Source organism: Wasmannia auropunctata, unplaced genomic scaffold (genome assembly GCF_000956235.1).
Source record: "Wasmannia auropunctata unplaced genomic scaffold, wasmannia.A_1.0 LD336076.1, whole genome shotgun sequence".
In the NCBI taxonomy this organism is placed as follows: domain Eukaryota; kingdom Metazoa; phylum Arthropoda; class Insecta; order Hymenoptera; family Formicidae; genus Wasmannia; species Wasmannia auropunctata.
Window position 1 is genome coordinate 7,285,140 of NW_012026814.1, and position 12,172 is coordinate 7,297,311.

The window sequence follows — 12,172 nt, forward strand, 5'->3', positions numbered from 1 at the left end:
CCATTTCCGCGGTGCTGGTATTTGTTTGCAGAACGAATCGCCAGGAGAAGTCCGGGCAGGCGAAGATGAGAGTAGAGGTCAAGCGTGGTTTCTGGAAGACAAATTCTTCAGCGGTTCAACCAGGTATTCTTTCATATCAATGCGGTATCGAGGATTTCGCAACCGCCGCTGGACAAACATCACAAATGAAATTTATTCACGGTGGGCATCAAGAGGATCCGCCAGTATTCGTTCTTAAGGTCCAAGATCATAAGATATGTATTTTCTCTCAAGAATTAATAAACATATACAGCAGTTAATTGTGAATATTTTATCGCAAGGTAATTGAAAGGCTTGCTGCAACAGCTAATTCACATTTTATAATGGTGGAAAAAATGAATTCTAAAGTTAAAGTAATGAACTTTAGTATTTATTTTCTCCGTTTCTATAAAGTGTAGATCAGAGCCTATTGCCTTATTGTTGCAGGAAGCTCTTCAATTTAATAAAATTAATTAACTCGGAAAAATACAAGGCTTTACCTTGTATTTCTCCGAGTTAATTAATTTTATTGTACTTTTTAGGTGTTGCGCAAATATGGATCTCTCTTTTTAAGCCCATAAATTTTCTGTATATAAAGCGTATTTTTGTACAAAACGTTGTTTAGCGCTGTTAGTTGTATAAGTACCTACCTCTGTCCGTAACGGAAAAGTCAAGAGCCACTGATTTATTAAATACTATCCGAAATCATTATTCTTTCAAAGTAAACGCGCGTCATTTTCTCGATCTTTTTTAAAATTATTTCTATGAAAACTGAACTGTGTACATATCGAAAAAACTTTAATTCATATGTAATATTTAAAGATTTAAGAAGAAAGCAATTCAATTATTTCTATAATATTTCGCTTTTGTTTCACATCAGTGCAAATATTATAATATTTGCACTATGTATAGATATATATATATATATATATATACTGTAGTTACATGACGACGATATTCGGTATTCTAATTGTGTAACTGTTAATTTGTGCAAACTGTTAATTGCTTCGGATATCCAGGATTTGGACTTCGGAACTGCGTGCTCCGTCAAAATCATTAACCGTGCGATCATCGTTATTGATAGTCATCACTTGAATTAATTTCCAATAAATATATTTCTGCTAAAAATTATAATCGAATCTAAATATTGCATATAGAAGAAATATCGTTTTGTAAAAAAAATCGGCCGAGTAACAAATATGAAATATTAATTTAATATTAAATTAAATTAAATGAACTGTATTGTCGTTTAAAATATACCAATTAAAATTAATGATATCATTGTGTAAAATATGTAAACTAAATTAATTATATTATCACATAAAATATGCTTATTAAATAAATGGGACGATATAAAAGATTTAAAGTTATCTATTTTTAACGCGGAAGGTAGCTTTATAGCTAGATTGTTGTCATGATTAGACATTCACTATTGACATTCAGTAGTACTTTTGTCCGGTGGAACGTGATGTAAACCGTTCGTTTCATTTGTGTAAAAGCGATTGATTTCCAGTGGACGTTCATCACCGGACGATCCTAATGAAACCCCGACAGTCGCTCAAGGGCAAAAAGAACGATAGAAAGAAGACAAATCTGGGGCAAACTGACACGTAGGAAAAGAAATATGTTGGAACAAAGTTCTCTCATGAAGTTTACGACTTTTATGGATTGAGAAAGATAATAGTGAATTATTTTATACAATTTTTTTTTTAGTTAAATATAAAACTCGTTATGGAGAGAAATGCGATTACATGTGTATTACAATTAGGTACCAATAATTAATCGGTAATTATCAGATTATAGAAACAATGAAATATTATCAATTAATTCATTACAAATTCACCAGAAGTTAATAATAAAATTGCCTTTGTATGTGGAAGATCTTCATTAAATACCAATTCTAATTAGATGATACAGACACCGCTTGAATCTCATTACCAATGCGCTAGTTGTAAAGGGTTACACGTAGCCCATCAGCATAATTACACTGGCTGGGCCAAATTTACATTTACATATTTGCTGGAAAATTGACTGCCTAATTATTAGGAAGGATAGAAAGTAATTAAAACGGTAATTAAAAATTTCAATTATACTAGCAATACATCGCAAGAACGCGTGTTCCGTGCGGAAAAAAAAATGTTTGCGTTACAGCGCCAATCGATATGATTTGTACAACGGCGTACTCGGTATTTTTGCAACTTTCGGAGACAATGTACGGCCATCAAGTAGATTAAATTGCGCGTCAACGTCTAATCATCCGTGTAAATTTCTACGACACTCTAATCACTTAATGTCGCCGTCACGCCCGAGCCAGTATTGTGCTGCCAACGGGAATAAATTCACTCTATCCTTCTAGGAAATCGGATGAAATCTTTGCAATAACGTACGTACCTACCCGCGTACAACGAACATTATATATTCACTTTGTTCGCACGTGTACGCGCATATCATGCGATTCTTCAGATGCGCACGTCCAGTCTCCGCGGTTTCATTACGTTACGGTTTCATATATATGAGAGAGTCCGCGGCACGATGCCAAGATAAACGTAAGTTGTCCCGCAAGTTGCGAGTAAGACTTGCCGCGCCGTACGTCGTCGTGTTGAAAAGTTTTACGCGATGAGCGCCGGATTTATGCGTCTGAACGCGACATCGAACGAATTTTACTCTCGGATCTCGTCTCCGCAACCCGCTTCACGTACGACCAAGTACTCTCGTCGAATTCAAACGACGTTCGTTCAATACCTGCAAAATCGCATTCTACGTGGGAAAGAGTCAATAAATCTATTCGCAGCAATCCCATAAATGCTACGAGATGTGTTCATCCGTTAAAATACGCAAAATCGAATATATATGAGCACATATATATATATATATATATAAAATTTATATATATAAAATATTTAAAATATATATATAATAATATATAATACATATTATATATGTGATACAAATAAACTATACAATTGATTTATACCTTAATATAATTTAATGTCTGAAAAGATATTTAGAGATAAAGTCTTTCTCGAAAGCTTGATTTTTACATATAATTACATAACGTTTATTGTTGCGAATATTTATGATTTATAATATTTGTTTAATTATGATTAAACTAAAAAATAATTTCTGACATACAATTACATACATTTACACGCCATATTTTGATGTCGGTATTTTCTAATTTGCGAGCCGGTTTCACAAGTCAACATCCTTTCTTAAGGAATTGTATCGCCTTCATCATGATACAACACTAGAAATTCTCGAAATTCCTTGAAATGTGCTCATCCTCATAGCATTGTGCTTGCAAGTACTGTGACTCGCCAGAAATGCACTTGTTAAATGATCGCAGAGACTGAGCAATGTACAGTTACATTCAATCGTCTGCGATTTTGGCTGATTAAGCTCACAGTCAAATCGAAACGGAATGCGTAATCAAGTATGAAAATATGCATAGTTATTAAAGCGCAAATTCTACCAATGATTCTCATACTTTATGAATCATACCTACAATATCGAATGCATAAGGTGGGGGGGGGGGAGTCCAATATGCAATATATATAACGATATTATTACTGCGTCATCATTATCTCTTTACATTTGTCTTATGTCTACCTTAATCCACTGCATTTCAAATTTTTACGAATTGTCAAGTATTGTCCAAAAAGATAACATTTAAATAATTTAAAGACTTTGACGAATGACTGAATCTGAATGAATACGAGTGTCACAAGGATATTATGTATAAATATAAATATTACTTTTAATTAAAACTTGTTAATAAAATAAAAAAGTATGTATATGATGTACATTTATCGATTAAACACGTGTACAATGACACTAATGATAGTCTATATTAAAATTATGGTGTTTTGAATAATTTTATATTATTGCCACTATTTCCAATGTCCAATTAGATGCCATCCTGAGGATGTCATGGTGATCGTACACTATTCAATTAAAAATTTATATATATTACTCTAAGAATAAGATATATCATAATTAAATCTAAGAAAAGATTGTATTTGTTGTAAGTAGGTAAGCTTATGGGAGATATGGACGTTTAAATGTTTTCTTGTGTTACAGAGTGTTAATAGTAATTTAGTGTTTATATCATAATACAGATTATATTAAAATTATTTTCAAGAATAGATTTAAATTGTAAAACTAAAAATTTCTATATTAAAGCATATCGTCACATCTAATTAAGGTCTAATTGCGACCAAATATAAATGGTATTATTACGATATACATCATATTTACTATGTCATGATTTTTAACTTATATGTTTACTCATTTCGATTTTTCAAGATCCATCTGAACCTTATGATGTTACGTCAATTTCTTGAGTACTTTGCTATGTATTTTAACTGAATAAAAGCTGGAATTTCATAGAAATATTTACGTTGTTATTTATCAACTTAATAACTAACATTACCCAATATTAATAAATATGTTAAATTGAAAAACAGACGCTTCCAATAAAACTTAGAAAAAATAAAAATTTATATTTTTCCAATTAACTTGTATTGTTTTGATGATTTAGAATTCTGCCTTCAACATTCGAATTAATTTTGTAAAATATTAAAGAGAAACTCTCTCGCTGTATTGACGGAAATTAAATGGTACCTGCAGTCTGCAGATAAATAGCTTTTATTGAGCTTATCATTTTGCAACTCTAGATTCAAGTGAATATAACAGGTATACATTAACTTTGACTATACTTTACAATAAATTATCAATAATAATTTTTATAATAGTTTAATAACGAGTATTTTGTTTCAGATCTAATTTTATGATTTAATGGTAGGCATACTATCACTATTAGAATTGTGCGCCGTTGGTGTAGCATTATGCAAGCTTTCGTATATTGAATAGTCTACAGGGAATAAAATACAAAAAGTTGTGTGCTTGATTTTTCTAAAAGTATCTTTATTTTTAAAATTTGCTATTGCCTTTGTAAACCTATGTAAATTGTAATAAGACAAAAATAAAGTTTTAGCCTAATAAGTATATAAACAGACTAATAAACCTGAATACATAAAATTTTAGAACTTCATAATAAATGTGTAAAAAAAATATATAATTTGATATGCTAAGGTTATTATGTCAATCTACATATATAGTTTAACAAAAATTTTAATTTGTATCAGTCTTAAATAAGACACTCGTAGAAATATTATATAAAAATATTATAAGTAGTATTATAAAAAATAGGCGCTTTGGTAATTTACGTACCATAAAGATATGATTTCTTCTCTCTTCTCTATCATATTATCAATAATCATCTGTTCAAGAATGTTAAGTAGTCTATCTTGCTGAACCATTGCTTCTTCATATATTTTCTAATGCTACGTAATATTTTCTTCTATCACAATAATTATTTTTTTCAAGATACAAACTGCTTAGTATCTGTAATTAAGATGTGCAATGTTTATTGTAAAACAGAATACTAATTCTTTTTGAAAAATATATTCATTATACTTGTTTAAATAAAATAAATTAAATTAAATTAAATATCAATTATATTTATTTAATTATACTATATTTTATTGGGTATAATAACTGTGATACTTACATTTGAAAAATGTTTCAAATTTATTGGAAGGTGTATCTTTTCTTCATGTCCAATATTAATAACTTCAGATAGTGGAGACGAATTGCTGCTATCCAACATGAGTATTAGAGCTACTTAAGATTCATTATTGAACCATTTATCCATAATTTGTAGTATACTAGAAAAATATTAATATTTTCTATTAAAGAAACACAATAATATAATATATTTTAATAAAATGTAATACATGATTTATTAAAAATAAAAAAATATACAATATAAAATAGCTAATTCATTATATACTTACATCAAAATTTTATTCTTTTGTTGGTGTTACCACTCTTTGTGATCTTTTATATTCTTGTATTTTTAATGTCTGCCATTATTTTTATATTGTAGATTTGTGAGACTATTTTTTGTTTAATTCTGTAACAGTAATATTCCCAATTTTTTTAATATTTTTCCATTCTTAATTTGATATTCATACTCTGTACATGATGCAAGAGAATTGCCTCTTAACAAATGTAAAATATCTATAAAATATTATCAGCTTTTGCCTTTTTGTACTTTTAAAATGTTTTCTCTTTTTAAAAAAGCACAGTAATAGTATGTTATATCTACCTTTTTCTTCTTCAGAAGAGAAAAGTTTGAAGACTTTTCTGACGATTCTTAAAGACGTAACTGCGTAATATGACTTGTGTCATTATCTGGAAATACAAGATCTATCAACAAAAATATAAAATATGATTTATAAACATTTCTTTTATACATATACATATATATGTATATATATATATATATATATATATATATATATGTATATGTATAAAAAAGTGATAGGCTTGTATTATAAATATTGTTCATAACGTAAATATCTAGTTCATGGCAGTTTATGGTATATATTATAAAATGTTACCTGGTTCTGCAACTGGTTGAATTTATAGCTGAGCCAATGATGCTTGACAGTTACGTGTAACAATTGAATTATAAATAATAAATTTTTAAGTCAGAGAAATCATCTTTTTCCAGCTATATAGGTTAGCTATTCTAACCTTCGTTAGCTCAATAGTTCATCTTCCTCTGAAACTTGTAAATATGAATGTCTCTGATACTAATGTTTAAAAATTGTATAGTCGTCATTACTTTTTCAATATTAATTTCAGCACAAAACGTTAAAAACAAAATAGTAGAAAACATTAAAGCAGAAAGTAATTCCACCTCTATGAAATCATTATTCTCTTTGTGAGATAACTGAATACTGAACCACCAGATGGCAAATGTGTCAAATATCAAGTTTTTGCGGCTATTTTTGAATAAAAAAGATATGATAATTTAACAAATTTCTTTCAATAAAATTATATAGAATTAAAATCTATTTGCATCCTTTATATTTTCGAAGTAACTGAAAATGTGAAAAAATGTCGTAATGTATTTATTTATTTTTAAAAGATTATAATCTTAATTTTTATAAAAAAATTTTTTCTTCAACTCAAAGAAGGGATGGGCAGGAGTTAATTCAAAATCTTTTAATAACAAAAGAGAATAATAGATCATTTAAAAGATTTTATTAAAATAAAAATTTTTGTGCAAATTTGAATTCGCTATGTTGCTGCCAAAGTACATACATACGTGTAACTTTGAAGTATATTATAACGTTGTCCAGATCATGTAAAAATCACAAATAAAAAATAATTATTTTATAAGTAATTTATATCTATCTGTAATTAATAAGAGAAAACCCCTATTATTTCATATAAATAACAACATATAAAAAGAAATTATTCGATATAGCAACGCGTACTTTTATTGATGTAATATTTTTAGGCTTCTAAGATGATTAAAAGATAACGATTACTTCACATATAGTCTTCTGATGCGCTACGGCATAAAAAACGTCATTTCCTGTCCTGAAATATTTACTCTAAAAAAAAATGGAAAAAATGGATCTAAAGCTTATATATCAATCTATATATAGTTTTCTGACAAATCCACATGTACTTTCATTACCTTCGTTTTTATAGCGTCAATTATTTGTAATCAATTTATTAAATATAAAGGACCTTTATCTAGCCTTCGGAATTTACTGGACGACAAATTGTAGATAGTATACTAGTCATTTAAAATGCGATTGAATGATACTGTAAAGTTAATTATTGTGACTTGCATTATAAAAATATGTTTAATATTTGACTTATTTTTTTTACAAAATAATTATTTTTAATTGTATTTTAATATGTTTTACAGTATTTTGTTTATTAAAATATTATAAATTTGAATATTTCGTGACGTTTTATATATATAATGACATTTAATATTTGACCTTTTATAATTCACCATATATTTTTTGTAGCTCTTGTAAAAGTGGTGACATTTTTTTATAAAAACAGTAATCTACGTATACACATATTATTTAAAATGAATAATATTAGACATACTTAGCTTATTAAAATATTATAAATTTGAATATTTCGTGACGTTTTATATATATAATGACATTTAATATTTGACCTTTTATAATTCACCATATATTTTTTTCAGAGATTTATTTACACAGCTTGACATTAAACTATAAGTTTTATTAGATTTTTTAACATCATTATCAAATGTATTATTGTTTACGCTATTAACACAAAAACAATAAATTTGTCTATTATTTTTATATAACATGTATACTATATCCATATTATATGCACTCAATATTTATACAGAAATTAATATTTAAAGTTTTCGTTTATAATTTTCAATTGTGTGAAGTACATACTACTGACGTATATGATTAATTTGCAACACATATCTTAAAATATTTTTATATTAATAATATACACATAATAATATACAAAAATGAGAATTAATAAGAAATAACAATAAAATCTAATTTTGGTGTCCGCCATTTTTTATATTGACAAATCCTCAAGATCTGATCAGTGTCATTGTTTTTTTTCTTCCTTTTGCTTGCAGAAAAACATGAATTACCAGTAGTCGATAGCCATGATAAGTATAAATAAAATATAATTCTTGATCTACATATTCTGAAATATTATTTCTCTATAAAAAAGGCACTGTTACAATATTACAATGTAAAATTATAATGTAATGGAGATTATAGATATTTTATACGAGACAATTATAATCTGTCTTTATTATTTTCGTTAATATTATCAAAATTAAGACGATCTCCTTTGAAAAAAATATTAATTACTATAATATCAAAAACTATTAGACAATTTTATTAAAACTTATTTAGAACTTCTTCTTTTAATAAAAAATTGGTACATGTGAGTATTGACACTTTATTTGAAGTAATCGCGTGGAGAGAAAGGATATTTCTGTTAACAAAGTTCAGTAGACACGTACTCTTATTTGGTCGTTATTTAAGGGGCCGTTATTTAAGGGGACATATTTAAAATCTCACATAATTTGTGTCTGAAGTATCATGAAGCACGCGATCGATGCGGATAATCGCTGTAATTACGAGTCATCGAAAAACACGGCGGTTTGTATGAAACAAACATTACCGCATGTACACTAAATACGGTAATCACACGTACATTTATAATCGCACTTTCGGAAACCTCAATAAATAGAGTTATATCTACTTCGTAATCGTTACGTTGTAAAAAAAGAGAGTGCATTGTATTCGCTATAATGGAGAAAACTTGTACGCAATCAATATGACATAATGACGTGCAAACAACATATAAAAATGTCTAGTGCTCGTAATATTCTTATGTACAATGTAATAAGAAAAAAATGTGTACTGCATTTCCTAAGAAAAAGACTATTTTTTCACGTAATTTATTTTATTTGAGAACAATTTATGTCTTTTCAACAAAAAACGAGTCTCATTAAACAAAAGAGGGTTTCTCTCTCTCTCTCTCTCTCATATTAATAATTGAACATGGCAGAAAAAAATTTTAAAACTAAATACTAATAACGGAGACTTTTAATCTGAATTTAATTTTAAATATAGGATTAATATTGAAAATCAGAAAAGAAAACTTTATGATATATAATTAAGCTCTTTCTTAAAAAGAAAAGCACATTTTATATTAATTTTTTTAAATATTAGTTACGGTATTTTCTTAAATTTTTTAAATTTTTCAATAAAAATTTCTTCTTTCTTTCTCTTCTTTTTAAACGAGAGTGAATACTATTGTTAACTGTACTTGTTGATTACTCGCTCGATTACTGTTCTCCTTTGGAGAAATGTCAATCTCAAGGAACCTCGAAGTGAATTCGAGGAGCAACATAGCCTTCCGATTTATCTCCATATGTCGTTCTCCAAAGCAAGTCACGTGCGAGTTCCTCGCGTTCTTACGGACTTGCGTAACGCTTAATCGTCCGGTGTTGCGGGAAAAAGAGAACTACACGATCACGGCGGTGCATGTCGACTCACTGACATGAAGAATGCATCATGATCCATACGCGATTTCAGGTTCGTTTCGGTCGTTTTAGCATGAACTGTCACAGTGTTGCGTTCGGAGAGATAGCTGGAAGAGCGGTTTTCTCATGGTACTTTATTCGCACTCTCGTAAATAATTATAGATGCTAAAGAACATTAATTTTATTATAAAACAAGGACAGAGAGCAAGAGAGAGAGAAAAAGAGAAAGAGAGAGCGAAAAATGTTATAAAAATAACGAAGCTATATATGAAATACGAACACGTGTAGTAGTCACGTAGTGACAGCTCAAACGCAATCCGTTTATTAATGTTTAAAAGACGGTTCGTTGGCAGAGATCGATCTTTTCTTAAAAGTATCGATTTCTCTTCCTTATATCGATCAGCTGTCCTTATACCGGGAAAACTTAATTCAGAGAAGTTTTGAAGACGCAAAAATATGATAAATAGTCCATGGCCGGAAATTTTGCTTCCTCTTTCTTGAAGGCAGCACATTAATTCTCCATTTTTTTCAGAACATCCATCACCGCCTGGGAAAAATCTCCCTTTCGGAAATTGATATGCGATGCACTCTCTCTCCCTCTCTCTCTCTCTCTCTCTCTCTCTCTCTCTCTCCCTCTCCCTCTTCCTCTCCCTCTCCCTCTCCCTCTCTTCCCTTTCTGTTATACGTATATGTGCTACATATTATGGCAAAAATTTAGATTTGCTAAAATTATAACATACATAGGTACATACATGTTGAAACGTTGTACCGATTCTTCTCATTTTTCCATCAATCTTGTTTTTTGTACGAAATCCAACGTTCAAAGATAAACTTTGTTCATCGAAGACTGACGTAGAGCGATCTGTTAAAGTAATCAGACAACTGTGATACATTTTACGAAAAGAAAATCAAATATTTGGACTGTTTGTTTACATGATTTATATTCTGCTTCTAGTTTATCCACGAAAAATAATCCAACGTACAATGTACATACAAAAGCCTGATAAAAATTGCTGACGGTAGTGAATTTGCACAAGTGAATTTTTCCGGTTCGCTTATTGCTTCGTTTTATGCGATGTTTTGTATGCGTTTGGGATTTTCTATCGTTGATTTCGTGATACGAAATATGAAGAATGCCATTCAGTCTCGAGAGTGCGGCAGTGTTATACGTTCGTGGCAACAAGAGATAGCTTTTTTTAGGATTAGCTACTCAGCGGAGACGTCACATTACTCTCGATTCTATCGTTCTTGGGTTTTGCTGTTACGTATATTCGGTCGTTTATATTTCGGTGACAAAGAGGTCTGACTTTACCGAGAAGTTTCTTATTCGCCGCAGGACAACACTATTTTATTACTTGGTGGCAAATCATCTGCATCCCAACTGTCCTTCAAAAGTAGATCTATTAACTTGGTAATTAAACGTTATATCTATCATAAAATTTTTTCATTTTGAGCACAATCTGCAAAATAAATATTTAAAAATTCGCAAAATATTAAAATTAGATGCACAATATCAACATCTTCAAGATATCAACAAAATACATAGTTTGCAAGGATAAATAATTGTTATTCATTGAAATATGTATACACAAAGAAACATGCAATAAAATGCTTACGATACTCTACAATGCTTACTATTTGCAGACGCAATCATAATATAATTTCACTCTTTCATACTTTTGAAACACAATTAAATTACTATTTTAAATACATAGTTGTAAATATAAATGTAATGTATAAATGAATTATATTTTTGACTAGCCATTCCTTTGTACATTCCTTTCTCTGAAGTTGCGCTCTAACATATCGCGCGAAATACACTCACGTCGACATGGTGCAGCTGAAAGGTAAGTTATCACGGCTCTCTGTCTTACTCGCCGTATCATTCCGTTCACGTGCGAGCGCACTCCTTTGCCACAAAAAAAGGCACCGTACATTACAGCCTAAAACGGAGCAGCGTACCCCGTGGGGCTCCCTTCCTAGACCGGCCGTTTGTGGATCGCGCTCATGCGCCTTGAGAAAGATTTCAGAACGTCAGAGGAGTGTGAATGGGCTGACGATGACGACGACCGGCGACGTGCGAGGCGCGAGGGAAAGAGGACAAACTGAGAGGACTCAGTCTGGCCGCGCGCGTCTGCGATCACTGTCGACTGTTGTTCTCAGCGGCTAAGACACGGTTCCACCACGGGCTCTCGAATCTTGCAAATCGATCGCACATCG

The 12,172-nt window shown here is 30.0% G+C and overlaps 2 long non-coding RNA genes across 2 annotated transcripts; both read right to left on the bottom strand.

Moving 5' to 3' along the window:
- Positions 1-4,923: 4,923 nt before the first annotated feature.
- LOC105449432 lies at positions 4,924-6,828 on the bottom strand. The gene is made up of 5 exons (XR_974344.1): positions 6,486-6,828; positions 6,191-6,291; positions 5,877-5,995; positions 5,591-5,747; positions 4,924-5,424 (listed from the first exon to the last, which is right to left on the bottom strand). It is a non-coding gene; the product is annotated as an uncharacterized LOC105449432 (long non-coding RNA).
- A 2,807-nt stretch (positions 6,829-9,635) lies between these two features.
- LOC105449433 lies at positions 9,636-11,886 on the bottom strand. Its single transcript, XR_974345.1, has 4 exons — positions 11,778-11,886; positions 10,886-11,412; positions 10,705-10,814; positions 9,636-10,059 (listed from the first exon to the last, which is right to left on the bottom strand). It is a non-coding gene; the product is annotated as an uncharacterized LOC105449433 (long non-coding RNA).
- Between the last annotated feature and the right edge of the window lie 286 nt (positions 11,887-12,172).